Source organism: Saccopteryx bilineata, chromosome 3 (genome assembly GCF_036850765.1).
Source record: "Saccopteryx bilineata isolate mSacBil1 chromosome 3, mSacBil1_pri_phased_curated, whole genome shotgun sequence".
NCBI lineage: Eukaryota > Metazoa > Chordata > Mammalia > Chiroptera > Emballonuridae > Saccopteryx > Saccopteryx bilineata.
This window is the reverse complement of record NC_089492.1, coordinates 310,484,226-310,499,395: the sequence shown is the minus strand read 5'-3', so window position 1 is coordinate 310,499,395 and position 15,170 is coordinate 310,484,226. Positions and strand designations below refer to the sequence as shown.

The 15,170-nt window shown below is 47.8% G+C and overlaps 1 pseudogene; it reads right to left on the bottom strand.

Moving 5' to 3' along the window:
* Window positions 1-7,257: 7,257 nt before the first annotated feature.
* On the bottom strand, window positions 7,258-7,659 carry LOC136329303 (small ribosomal subunit protein eS17-like; annotated as a pseudogene).
* Window positions 7,660-15,170: the final 7,511 nt, after the last annotated feature.

Genomic DNA, 15,170 nt, shown 5'->3' with positions numbered 1-15,170 from the left:
TTTGGGCTCAAGCCAGTGACCGGGGGTCATGTCTATGATCCCATTGAGCCTGTGCTCAAGCCGGCGACCTTGGGGTTTTGAACCTGGGTCCGCTGTGTCCCAGTCTGATGCTCTATTCACTGCACCACTACCTGGTCAGGCTTTTTATTGAATTTATTAAGATGACGCTTGTTAACAAAAGTATACAGGTTTCATGTGCACAATTTTACAACACATCATCTGTACACTGGATTGTGTGTAACCCACCCCAAGCCAAGTCTCCTTCCATCACCATTTACTCCCCCCTATACCATCTTCCACCCCCACCCCCTCTCCCCCCAATAAAAACTTTTTAACAAATATTATTGCTAGGAAAGCAAATTATCAAATAAGATAGCTAATTAGATGCTCAGACTTTCTAGAAACAGAATTGCATGGTGGTTAAGAATCTGAGCATTTGAACCCCAGTTGGGCAATCAAGGCTGTGTGACTTTGGGCAAGTTATTTAACCGCTCTGACCCTCAATTTGTACATCTATGAAATGAAGATACAAACTCAAACTACCAAGCAAAATTGCCTGAGATCAAATAGAGTAAAACATTTAGTAGAATATTTGTCACAGAGCAAGAGTTCAATACATAATACAACGATCATTTTTACCATGGATATAATAAATAAGAAAAGGACAACCTGGTCAGTGGTGGTGCAGTAGATAGAACATACCAGGTTCAAAACCCTGAGGTCGCCAACTTGAGCACATGGTCACTGGCTTGAGCATAGGATCATAGACATGACCCCATGGTGGCTGGCTTGAACCCAAAGGCCACGGGCTTGAGCAAGGGGTCAATTGCTCTGCTGTAGCCCCCCAGTGAAGGCACATATGAGAAAGCAATCAATGAACAACTAAGGAGCTGCAGCAAAGAATTGATACTTCTCATTTCTCTCCCTTCCTGTCTGCCTATTCCTATCTGTCCCTCTCTCTGTCTCTGTCACAAAATAAATAAATAAATAAATAAATAAATAAATATCTTCTTTCAAGAAGATTGACAGACACTCCATGTCATAACTCAATCACCTTTATACATCAAAATCCAAATTTTAGAACAATAGATTTTGGGGATTAGGATCCAGATTTGCTGGGGGCCATTCTTCAGCCGACCATGGGTGGTGAGGAGAGTAGGAGGCCATGAGACAGGGAGAGTGCCCTGAGCACTCAACCTGAGTCCTGGGGGTTCGGGGGGGGGGAGCAGGATGAGGGCAGTGAATGTGGGAATGAAGTTGAGGAATAGAGTGACAAAATAAAATGAAATACCTGTGAACTGTGGTCAAGCTGCTAAATTACTAAAATCAAGTAGGTTGAAGTATGAGGAAATGATTCTATTCTTGTTTTAACTAGCCTGGGAACTTAAATATTTGAATTTTCCAGTCCTGTGTCAGTACCTGGAGATGTACACCAGACCCCCAGACAGCCCTCAGATTACCACTGAATGACCCACATATTCAGATTACCTAACATTTATTATCAAGACCACTTGCATGAACAGGCGGTGGTGCAGTGGGTGGAGCATTGGCCTGGGATGCTAAGGACCCAGTTTCAGAACCCCGAGGTCACCAGCTTGAGCACGGGTTCACTAGCTTGAGCATGGGATCATAGACATGACCCCATGGTCACTGGCTTGGACCCAAAGGTCACTGGCTTGAAGTCCAAGGTTGCTGGCTTGAGCACAAGGTCACTGGCTTGGCTGAAGCCCCTGGGTCAAGACACATATGAGAAAGCAATCAATGAACAACTAAGGTGCCACAATGAAGAACTGATGCTTCTCATCTCTCTCCCTTCCTGCTGTCTGTCCCTGTCTGTCCTTCTCTCTCTCTCTCTCTAAAAAATAATAATAATAATAATAAATAAAAGACCACTGGACATGACCAGACACTATCTAGACAATGTGACATCTATCATCCAGACCACCTGACATCTGATAACCATCCTGGACCAATCCTAGAGCTCTACTCACACCACTTCTGTCACCAAAGCTGTAGGTTGTATCACTCCTGCCCCCCAGGCCACCAACCAATTATTCTCCGAGTCTCCAGATACCAGCTGGGTGTCCAATAATTCAATTCCACTCTGACACTCCCCAGAGCTCGCCTGGTGAACGCAGATCCCACAGGCTAGGTAGGGGCTCAGTCTCACAAGACTGCCCTCACTCCAGACACCAATTGCAAGTCCCAGATTGTCATCTGTACTTCTGATCAACTGGCTGTATATCGGGAATTCCCATGATCCCCTCATCAGGTTCAATAATTTGCTATGGCAACTCACAGAACTCAGGGAAACACATTGCTTATGTCTATCAGTTTATAACATAAACTGATTACAAAGGATACAGATATAAAGCCAGGTGAAAAGGTGTGTAGGGTGAGGTCTATCCATCCACTTTGAGAAAAAGAGATGTCATTGACATATAAGGTTGTGCAAGTTTAGGGTGCACGGCATGCTGAGTTGATACATTTATATATTGCAGTAAGATTGCCGCCTAGAGTTGGCCAGTATCTCTATCATGTCACATTATCATGACTTGTTTTTTGTGTTGAGAACAATTAAGGTCTAGTCTCCTAGCAACTTTGAAGTTTATAGCACAGTAGTGCTGCCTATGATCAGCATGCTGGGCATGAGATCTCTCGGACTTCTTTATCGATGGTGAGTTTATATTCATCTTATTTTTACAAGTCAGGTTTATTGAGGTATCATTTACATACAATCATATGACTTCAGGCAATAAAACCCATCCTTTTAAAGTACATGGTGCAACTTTCTTTTTAGGAAGAGAGAGGGAAAGGAAGAGGGAGAAACATTGATTTGTTATTTCACTTTTTTAAAAAACATTGTTTTTTAAGATTTTATTTATTGATTTTTTTGTTTGTTTGTATTTTTCTGAAGTTGGAAATGGGGTGGCAGTCAGACAGACTCCCGTATGCGTGCCCGACCGGGATCCACCTGGCATGCCCACCAGGGGGCGATGCTCTTGCCCATCTGGGGCATTGCTCTGTTGCAACCAGAGCCATTCTAGAGCCTGAGGCAGAGGCCATGGAGCCATCCTCAGCACCCAGGCCAACTTTGCTCCAATGGAGCCTTGGCTGCAGGAGGGGAAGAGAGAGACAGAAAGGAAGGAGAGGGGGAGGGGTGGAGAAGCAGATGGGCGCCTATCCTGTGTGCCCTGGCTGGGAATCAAACCCGGGACTCCTTCACGCCAGGCCGATGCTCTACCACTGAGCCAACTGGCCAGGGCTTATTTATTGATTTTTAGAGAGGGCAGGGAGGAGAAGCGGGAAGCATCAACTTGTAGTAGTTTCTTCTTGTATGTGCCTTGACCAGGCAAGTCCAGGTATCGAACCGGCCACTTCAGTGTTACAGGTTAATGTTCTATCTACTGCACCACCACAGGTCAGGCTGTGGTCTCGCCCTTTTTTTTTTCTCTGAAGTTAGAAGCAGGGAGGTAGAGAGACAGACTCCACATGCGCCCAACAGGGATCCACTTGGCTTGCCCACCAGAGGGCAATGCTCTGCCCATCTGGGGCATTGCTCTGCTGCAATTGAAGCCATTCTAGAGCCTGAGGCAGAAGCCATGGAGCCATCCTCAGCGCCTGGGACAACTTTGCTCCAATGGAGCTTTGGCTGCGGGAGGGGAAGAAAGAGACAGAGAGAAAGGAGAGGGGGAAGGGTGGAGAAGCAGAGGGGCGTTTCTCCTGTGTGCCCTGACCAGGAATCAAACCTGGAGCTTCCAACGCTGGATCCTCTACTGCTGAGCTAACCAGCCAGGGCCTTGTTCTACTTTTTAATGTGTTCATTGGTTGATTTCTGTATGTGCCCTGACCAGGGATCCAACCTGAAACCTTGGAGTACCGAGACAATGCTCTCACCAAGTGAGCCACCTCATCAGGGCTCATGGTGCACCAATTTTGTTTTTGTTTTTAAAGCAAGAGAGACAGAGAGAAAGAGAGAGTGAGGCAAGGAAAGAGAGATATAAGAGGCTTCAACTTTTAGTTGCATCACTTTAGTTGTTCATTGATTCTCATATGTGCCTTGACTGGTGGGCTCAATATGAACCAGTGACCCCTGCTCGAGCCAGTGACCTTGGGCTCTAGCCAGCGACTTTGGGCTTCAAGTCAATGACCATGAGGTCATGTCTATAATCTCATGCTCAAGCTGGCAACCTTGGAGTTTTGAACCTGGGACCTCAGCATTCTAGGTCAATGCTCTATCTGTGGCATCACCACTGGCCAGGCTCATGGTGCAACTTTTAAAGCACAGTTCATGAGTTTGTTTTCATTTATCTATTTATAGCTTTATGGAGGTATAATTAACACATAATAAACTGTACATATTTGAAAGTGCTCAATTTGTTAAGTTTTGACATGTGTAAAACCATATGAAGCCATCACCACAATCAAGATGGTAAACACATTGTCACTCCCAAACATCTTCTGTGCCCCTTGTAATTCCCCCTTCCTCTTCCTTCCTACCCAACCCCACCCCCACCCTCAGGCGCCCACCCACCTATGTCAGGGTAGATTAGTTTGCATTTTCTAGACTCTTCTATAAATAGAATCGTATGGAATGTTCTATATTCTGTCTGGCTTCTTTGCTAAGCAGTATTATTTTGAGGTTCGTTCACATTGCTATGTGCTTTCTTAGCTCATTTCCTTTTTTAAAAATTTGATTTTAGAGAGAAAGAGGAAGGGAAAGAAAGAAACATCAATTTGTTGTTCCACTTATTTATGCATTCATTGATTGATTCTTTTTTTTTTTTTTTTTTTTAGGTGAGAAGGGGAGATAGTGAGACAGAATCCTGCATGCACCCTGACTGGGATTCACGTGGCAACCCCATCTGGGGCCAGTGCTCATGCTTGAGTACCAAATTATTTTTAGCACCTGAGGCTGATGTTCTCAGACCAACCAAGCCATCCTCAGCACCCAGGGCCGATGCTCGAACAAATTGAACCACTGGCTGTGGAAGGGGAAGAGGGAGAGAATTGGGAGAGGGAGTGGGGGGGAAACAGATGATCGCTTCTCCTGTGTGCCCTGACCAGGAATCGAACTGGGGACATCCATACGCCAGGCCAACTATCCACTGAACCACCGGGCAGGGCCTATTGGTTGATTCTTTTTTTTAATTTATTTAAATAATTTTATTTTTTTTATTGGGGATTGGTTGATTCTTGTATGTGCCCTGACCAGGGATCAAATCCATAACCTTGGTAGGTCAGGAAGACCCTCCAACCAACTGAACTACCCGGCCTTAGTTCATTCCTTTCTGGTGTAGAGCAGTATTCTAAAGTCTGGATGTGCCACAGTTCGTTGATCCATTCACCTGTTGATGGACATTTGGGTAGTTTCCAGTGTTTGGTTATAACAAATAAGGCAGGTGCGAACACATGTGTAAATCTTGGTATGAACTTGATGTGCTTGCTTTCACTTCCCTTGGGCAAATACCCAGGAGTGATTGCTGGCTCATATAAGTGTATGTTTAACTTGGTCAGAGACAAACTTTTTCAAAGTGGCAGGACTGTCTATCCCTTTCAGCAGTGCAGGATCTCCAATTGCTCCACTAGGTCAGGTCTTTCAGATTTTAGCCACTGTAGTGGGTATGTAATGTTCAGACACATTCTAGTTCCAGTGTGTAGGGGTCTTCCCCACACCAAGCAATCTCCCAATGCTAGCTGGGTGTCCTACAGTTCAACCTAATTCTGACACCATCTACCTGGAGACAGCATCAGGTCCTATAGGTTGAGCATTCAGTCCTACAAGACTGCTCCCCATTCTGTCAGATGCAAATTGTTTTGTTTCTTTTTAGAGAGAGAGAGACAGACAGACAGACAGGGACAGACAGATAGGAAGGGAGAGAGATGACCTTAGTTGTTCATTGATTGCTTTCTCATATGTGCCTTGACCGCAGAGCTCCAGCCAAGCCAGAGACCCCTTGCTCAAGCCAATTACCTTGGGCTCAAGCCAACAACCTGGGCTTCAAGCCAGCAACCATGGGGTCATGTCTGTGATCCCACACTCATGCTGGCAACCCCATGCTCAAGCTGGTGAGCCCACGCTCAAGGCAGTGACCTTGGGGTTTCAAACCTGGGTCCTCAGCGTCCTAGGCCAATACTCTATCCACTGCGCCACCGCCTGGTCAGGCTTCAGATGCCAATTTTAAGTCCAGTTTCTCACCATTAGATGGTCTGTGTTTCAGACCATCTAATTAGAGGTTCCAAGGACTCCGTCCTTGGGTTTGATTAATTTGCTAGAGCAGCTCACAGACTCAGAGAAACATATTACTTACTAGATTGCTGGTTTATTATAAAAGGAGATACACACACACACACACACACACACTCAAGAATAGGCAGATGGAAGCTATGCAGAGGGCCAGGTGTGGGGAAGGGGTGCTAGCTCCCATCCCTCTCTAGGTGCTCCTCTCCCCCCAATCTCCATGTATTCACCCACCCGGAAGCTGTCTGGATCCTTTTTTCTGTTTGTTTTTTGGGGGTTTTAAATGGATGCTTCATTACATAGTCATGATTGATGAAATCGTTGGCTATGGGTGATTGAACTCCATCTCCAGCCTCACTCCCTTCCCTGTGGAGGTCGAGAATGGGACTGAAAATTCCAATCCTCTAATTATGTGGTCGGTTCCCTTGGCAACTAGCTCCCACCCTTATGTACTTCCCGAAAGTAACCTCCTTAACATAGCTCAAATGTGGTTGAAAAGGTTTGCTAGGAGTAAAAGACACTTTTATCATTCTTATCACTTAGGAAATTCCAAGGGTTTTAGGGGCTCTGGGCCAGAAATGGGGATAAAGACCAAATGCATATTATTACAAATCACAATATTAAAGCGTACATAAAATTTTTTGGTGTGTTTCAGAGTGAGTTGCAGAAACTGGTACATTTTACCCCTGTGCCCTCCAACAAACATATCATTAACTAGAGTTCCGTGTTTATTCAAAGCTGTATTTTTAAAAGATTTTATTTATTTATTTTAAGAGGAAAGACAGAGAGAGAAGCTGGAGAGGATAAGGAAGCATCAACTCCCGTAAGTGCCTTGACCAGGCAAGCTTAGGGTTTTGAACTGGTGACCTCAGCGTTCCAGGTTGACGTTTTATCCACTGCGCCACCACAGGTCAGGCAAAGTTGTATTTTTTAATAGGGTGTTATGTACATACCGTTACACGCACAAATCTTTTGTTGTTGTTTATGGTTTATTAATAATATCACAGCAGAGCAGAAAGATTCAAACAGCTCCACATGGTGTTATGAAATTCACTCCAACTGTAGGCTGAGTGACCTGCAGGTTGGACAGACTGCCAGAGCCCAGGACGTTCAGCATCTCCTTCGTGTCAGGATCAGCCTCGATCTCCTGATCCAGGGCTGAGACCTCAGGAACATAATTCTCTCTCCTCTCTCTCCCCTCTTCCTGTCGCTTGATGGAGATACCTCTCAGGGGGCCTCTCGGAATCTGCTTCATCAGATGTGGGACATGGCCAGGTATCTTGTTTCAGAGCTTCCTGCTGGGGATGATGGCCATCTCTCACTTGTTGGTGTGGAAGTTGTTGCCCAGGTGCGTGTAACTACTTCTCAGTGATGACTCGGGCTGCCTTCTTCACGCTCTTGGTGCAAATGCGGCCCATCTTGCCGGGTCCCTGGTGAAAGAAACATGCACAAATCTGAATTCATGTGTTCTGAGAAGGACCTCACTTCAGCTCTGGCTAGGTAGCTCTGTTGATTAGAGTGTTGTTCTGATACACCAAGGTTATGAGTTCTAACCCAATCAGGGCACATATAAGAATCAACCAATGAATGCATAGATAAGTGGAACAACAAATCGATGTCTCTTTTTCTCTCTCTCCCTTTCTTTTCTCTAAAATCAATACACACACACACACACACACACACACCCCTAACTTGTGTGGCCCTTCCCTGTTGCTATCTGATTTGAGGAGTTGAAGAGTTGAAGAGCTTGGTATATTGTCCTCTATAACATCCTGATTAGTCTTCTGATTAGTCTCTTTAGCTAGGACCCTTCTCACTTGTGTTTCCTGCAAACGGAAAGTTTGTCTAGAGCAGGGCCTCTCGTCTCAGCACTGTGACACTGAGGGCCATCCTGTGCCCTGCAGGGTGTTGAACAGCCTCCCTGGCCTCCACCTACTATCCTCAGCAGCACCTCCCACCCCCAGCATGAGACCAAAAAAAAAAAATGTCTCCAGACATGGCTGAATGTCCCCTAGGCGGACAAAATTGTCCCCAGTTGAGTACCACTGGCTTCAACGTTTGTGCTGTGAAGTCTTCTTGGTTTGTTCCTAGAGCAGTAGATCTTTTATCGTGGTGGGGTGGGGACACAATTTCTCCTCCAGAGGTGGCCAACAAACAGGGGACACAGACAGTGACACTGGGATCCCTGCGTTCCGACCTCCTCAGCCTGGGGACTGGCTCTGGAATGCGGCCCAGAGGCTGTGATGGGTAGCCGGGGTGAGGACTGTGCTGCCCAAGCCGCGTGGAGTGAGCCTGCACTGCGGGCCAGGAGATGTTCAAAGCCTTTTGCCTCGAGCCCAAGTTGATGCCAACGGCACTGGCTGCTGAGTTCGAATCCAAGCTGGCTGAGCGACGTCAGCCCTCTGTGCCTCAGTATCCTCATCTGTAAAGTGAGGGTAATAGTAGTGCCAACTTCATAGGTCATCCTGAGGATTGACTGAGTAGCTGCGTGGATCTCCTGGCATCGTGCCCGACCCTGAGTAAGTGCTATGTAAGTGTTTGACAGATACTAGAAAACTATGACTCTGTATCTTGGAATGACAAAGGTGTCCCTGGCTGTGCTTGTACGTTGGCAAGGTGTGTCAGTTCCCCTGAGCTGGGAGAGAGCTTGCCACATCGGGGATCAGTCCCAGGTCACACAGGAAAAGTGGGCTTGGGTCCAGCTCCCCCAGTGTTTTATTCTGCTGGCTGAGAGGCACTGTCCCACCTTCTGAACTTTGTCCTTCCTCCTCTCATCTCCTTCAAATGCTTGCTCAGAGGTCATCACCTCAGTTTAAAATTGCAATTCAACTCAATGTCCACCTTCAGGTTCCTAGCCCCCCAGCTGGTCTTGGTCTTCGCACCCCCCCCAACACCACATTTACACACTCATCTCAAAACCTCTCCCTGAGGGACGGCCACACACCATTATGAAGGCTGTTTGATAATATTTGTTTTCATATTTTTTATTGATTGACTTTTAGAGAGAGGCGAGAGAAAGGAGGCAGGAGTGGGAAGCATCGACTCGTAGTAGTTGCTTCTCGTACCTTGACTGGCCAAGTCCGGGATTTCAAAATGGCGACCTCAGCATTCCAGGTTGACATTTTATCCACTGTGCCACCACAGGTCAGGCAATATCTTCATATTTTAAAAAAATTCCTTTGAGCCCTGGCCAGATAGCTTGGTTGGTTGTAGCATTGTTTCAAAGCTAAGAGGTTGCCAGTTCAACCCTCAGTCAGGGCACTTACAGGGGCAGATCGATGTTCCTCTCTGTGTCTCTCTCTCATTCCCTTCCTCTCTCACTAAAATCAATCAATAAAATTTTTTTAAAATTCATTTGAGAATGGAAGGGTTCTTTTTCTAATGGACACAAAGACACCACCACCAGGATCCTTCCTGACTCCAGGCATGCTCCCAACCCAGGGCATCCTTGCACTGGCTCTTCTTTCTGTCTGCAACCCTCTTCTATTACCTCTCCCGGGTTTTCTCTCTCACCTCCTTCAGGCCTCTGCAAAATGTCACCTTCTCTGAGAGGCCCACCCTGACCACCCACCTAAAACAGTCCCTGGTGCACTTTCAGTCCTGAGAACTTTCAGGACTTTCAGTCCTGGTGCACTTTCAGTGCACAGGGACCTGACTTAAGTCTTCTTCTTAGTACTTGTCACTCCTTGCTTTCGATGTGGTTTTTAACTGCCTGTCATCTCTCTCCATTACTCTTAGTTTCCTCTGGTTGCTATAACAAATGGTCCCAGATTTAGCAGTTTAAAACAACACAAATTTACTATCTTACGGTTCTGGAGAGTGGAAGACCGAAGTGGTTCTTACGGGTTAAAATCAATGTGTCAGCAGGGCTAGTCCTTTCTGGAGGCTCCGGGGCAGAGTCTGTTTTCTGGCCTTTTCCACCTTCTAGGTGCCACTTATACTCCTGGCTGGCGGCCTCCCCATTTCCAAAACCAGCAGTGGACATCTTTACGTCTCTCTCACTCTGACCTCTGTGTCCATGATCATTGCTCTCTCTGTGGCTTTCACCTCCTGCCTCATTATTCCGTTTATAAGGACCCTTGAGATTACATTGGACCCACCCAGATAACCCAGGCTCATCTCCCCTTCTCAACTCGATCCATCTGCAAACCCCTTTTGCCATGTGAGGTCATATGTTAACCGGTTCCAGGACTGTTACAAAGACATCTTTGGGAGGGGTCATTCATTTGTTAATTTTTTATTCATTTAGAGTGAGGGAAGAAAGGAAAGAGAGAGAAAGATGTCAACTTGTTGTTCCACTTATTTATGTATTTACTGGCTCATTCTCTTTCTCTTTTAAGAGAGAGGCAGGAAGAGAGAGACAGGGACATTGAGCTGCTCCTGTGTACACCCTGACTGGGAAATCCAGCCAGCAACCTTGCGCTCTGGGACGACACTCCAACTATGTTGGCTGATTCTTATTATGTGCCCTGACCAGGGATCGAACCCACAACCTTGGCGTATGGGGATGACATTCTAACCAACTGAACTACCCAGTCAGGGTTAGGAGGGGACATTCTTCAGTCCACCCCAATACATTCTCATTATTTGCTCACCACTGTTTCCCCAGTGCCGAGAACAGTGCCTGGCATTGAACAGGCACGGTTCTGTGGGAGTTGCCAAATGAAGGAATGAATGGAACACAGGAATAGGGATGGTTGGTGGAGTAGGTTTTGGGAAACTGAAAGCCAAAGAGGAAGTGCCAGCCCCAGGAGGAAGTGGGGTGGCACCCTTGCTCAGCGCAGGAAGATGATGGCAGAAGCCGGGATGAGCAGGACGGGCAGGGCCAGCGGGAGGCGTGATGATGAACAGTGATTGGAGCGCCCTATTCTCCCACCTACTCACTGCCCTTGGGGCTGGGCCCAGGTCTCCCCGGAGTCACTGCAAGAAAGGGAGGGGGGGTGTCACAGGAATGCCCGACTGGCACAGCTGGTTTGGCAGGTCCTGGCACCTTGGCAGAGAAGAGTGCTGGGGACAGGTGAAGATGTTGCAGGGAGTGCCAGGGAGGACCGGAAGATGCGGGGGAGGGGCGGCTCCTTTGTTCACTGGTCCATCCTGGCAGACCCAGGATTCCTATACCCAACACTCTCGCCCCAGAAACCTCATTTGGCTCCCTCGCCCCGGCCCCAGGAACCAGGAATCTGACTCCCATTCTCAACCTTCCTCCTCAGACCCCTTGGTCCAGGCCCCCAGCCCTCCTCCCTCAAACCCAGGAGTCTAGGTTCTGACGGCTTAGGTTTCATTCACCTCTTGGGACTCCTGCTTTCTGTACCTGCATCCTTCTTCTGTCGTGACCAGGCAGCTGGTAAGGACCCAGGCCCCCCCCCATCCTCGCCAGCATCCCTCCACAGTCTCTGTCCACCTCCGATCCTGGGCTCAGGGTCCCCAGCTGTCCACGCTGCCAGAGGAGACCAGGTGTGGCCTGCCCCCACAAGCCTGCAGCCCAGCCCCGGCCAGGCTCTGGAGCAGGGTGGGCGGGGTGGCCTGTGTGAGTGTGTGGGTGGGGCTGGGGTGACAGTATCGACCCTGAGGCAGGCTCCTCCGTGTGGATGGAGTAATCGGGGTGGAGAGCAGAGGAGGTTTCTACAAGATGCACACCCCAAGATGGACCCACTGATTAGAGGGGAAGCTGGGGGGAGGGAGTCATGCTGGCTATGAGTTGTCTGCTCCCCCCTTCCTACCCCACTCGGCGTGATGTCTTCCTTTCCTCTGACAGGGGCCTTGGATAGCTTTGGAGACACTGGCATCCCCCACTCATGACCCACCCTTTCCCCAGGTCCAGATGTTTAGGTGTCCCAGTTTATCTCTGTCTGGGTCACAGGAACCCAGGCCCCTAACCCCTCCTCCTTCAGACCCGGGAGTCCAGGCCCCCGACCCCTGCACTAGGAAGTTTAAGTTGACAGAAATGGGTAAGGACTAGTTGAATTGACTGCCTGCCTCTGCACCCCCATTCAGCTCCTTGTTCTGGACTCCAGGATTCGAGCCCTGCCCGCAGTCGCTGCCCTCTCAGGAACCCTGCCTCTGAGCAGTCAGTGTTGGCCCATCCTCAGCTCTCCCAGAATTCCTGGCAATTACTAGCTTTTAATGGAAAGGTCAGGCTCTGAAGGTGACAATGGCCCCAATTCTGTGGAAACATAGCCTCATGACCCAGTAACCTCCCTTTGTCCATGTGGGGACTCCAGGAGCAAAATAGCGCACCTGGGGCTTCCTGGGGCCCAGGTGGGGGCCCAGAGAGCAGCCGTGGAGTTTATCTGGGGTCCAGGGACAGAGGGGATGTGTGTGCTTCAGAGCTCAGCTGGGGAGACCACTTTCTGCTCCCTTCCACGTTCTGTCCCTGCAGTCTGAGGCAGAAGGGGGACCCTCTGGTGATCAATGGTGCATACAGGCAATGGGTGAAGTAATTATCTTCCTGGGGCAGAGGACATGTCCTCAGCCCCCTGCTACCCACAAGCCCCCAGGGAGCGGTGTGAGCTCCCACCCTAGAGCCCGGGAATGCCCTCCATTTCAGATGTACCCTCTTTGCCTGGAAGAAAAACTTTGCAGCTGTCTCTCCAGCCTCCAGGCCTTTGTCTACACCAGGCTCTCCACCTGGTTGCTTTCTCCACTTGGGTCCCTTACCTGTGACATTCCCAACTGGAACATCCTTGCCTGTGACCTCCAAAAGAGGCCTGGTGTCTACAAGCAGGACACCAAGCACACTGCTTTTCCCCAGGCCAGGAGTCAACTCAACTAGTCCTTACCCGTGTCTGTCATCTTAAACTTCCTAGTAGCCACATTTTTTAAAAATGTAAAAAGTGTTACCTTTAGGCCCTTGCCAAGTAGCTCAGTGGTCAGAGCGTCATCCCAATATGCTATGGTTGGGGTGCAATATCCGGTCAGGACACATACAAGAATCAACCAACAAATGAATAAATGAGTGAAGCAGCAGAACCATGTTTCTTTCTCTCTCTCTCTTTCTCTTTCTTTCAAGTTAATAAAATATTTTTTTAATTCAAGTTTTTTTTGGCCTTGGCCAGTTAATTCAGTGGTAGAGTGTCGGCCAGCATGTAAAAGTCCCAGATTCAATTCCCAGTAAGGGCACACAGGAGAAGTGACCTTTTGCTTCTCCACACCCTCCCATCTCTTTTTTTCCTTCCCCTCCTGCAGCCATGGCTCAAATGATTCCAGCAAAGTTGGCCCCTGGCACTGAGGATGGCTCCATGGCCTTGGCCTCAGGTGCTAAAAATAGGTTGGTTGCTGAGCAACAGAGCTGTTGCCACCCAGCCAGGCAGAGCATAGCCTGGTAGGGGCTTGCCAGGTGGATCCCCGTCAGGGTGCATGTGGGAGTCTGTCTCTACCTCCCTGCATCTCAATTTAAAAATACAAAATTAAGAGTTTTTTTACATTTACATCCTTGCCTCACCTATTCAGTGATATTAGTTTTAGGAATATGTTTTATTTAATCCAATATATCTAAAATATTATCATTTCAATATGAAATCAATATAAGAATTACTTGTGAGATACTTTACATGCTTTATTTCAGTTCCAATGCTTAATTTTCAAGAGTTAAATTAAAATGTATTTAATACTGTTTCTATTTTTAAAGTTAAATTTTGCCTGAGTTGGTGGTGGGGCAGTGGATAGAGCATCGGCCTTGGACACTGAGGACCCAGGTTCAAGACCCCGATGTCACCAGCTTGAGCTCAGGCTCACCAGCTTGAGCACGGGGTTGCTGGCTTTAGCGTGGGACCATAGACTTGACACCATGGTCGCTGGCTTGAGCCCAAAGGTCACTGACTTGAGCAAGGGGTCACTGGCTCAGCTGGAGCCCCCTGGTCAAGGCACATATGAGAAAGCAATCAATGAACAACTAAGGTGCTGCAACTATGAGTTGATGCTTCTCATCTCTCTCATTCCTGTCTGTCTATCCCTGTCTGTCCCCCCCCCCTAAAAAAATAAAGTTAAATTTAAATTAAAGTTAAATAAAATTGGAAATGTTCATTTACTTGGTCACATGTGCCACATTTCCAGTGGTCAGTAGCCACGTGTGGCCATAGCTGTAGTGCTGGGCAGCATAGTTCAAAGCTATGTTTACTTAAGTGTCTCATTTGAAGACCCAATGCCAGGTCCTGACCCAGAGGAGTTCTCCCCAGATATTGTTAGAGGGACAGATGATTGATGGTTGGATACTAGAGGGATGAATGTTTGGATAGATGTTTGGATGGATGTTTGGATGGGTGGATGGATGGATGGGCAGACAGATGAACAGTCACTGCTCCTCCCAGTACCGCCCATCCAGCTAACACTGGGTTTCCCACTTTCCTTTTCCCATCCCATTCCAAATCCCTTCCCTGTCCATCAGATGCCTAGACACACACATACACACCCCCGCGCGATCCATTTCTGTGGACTCAGTGGTCCCCATTACTGTGCCTTCCTTTTTGTTATTAAGATGCTATTCTGGTGTCTTCTTTTTCTTCTTGCCACCTCCTTAGAAACCTGGGCCCCTCACCCTCTACAATCAGGTTTTTTTTTTAATTCTGATTATTGATTTGTGAAAGAAAGGGAAAGAGAGAGAGAGAAACATCGATCTGTTCCTGTGTGTGCCCTAGCCAGGGATCTAACCAGAGACAATGCTCAAACCAACCGAGCCATCCAGCCAGGGCTACAGTCTGGGTTTTCACCTCCCCATCTCCATCTCCATTTTATGAAGAGATTGAACTGACTCCTCTGTGCGCCACTGGTCCCTCATTCCCCATCACCCTGTGTCAATTCAGTTCTTCTAGGAACGGCACTTATCGAACATGTACTGCACTCTGGGAACACTTCCAGGCACTTCCCTCAGGATACAACAGGGGACAAACATGTCACAAGCCCTATCTTCATGGGGTTGACAGTCAGCAAGACC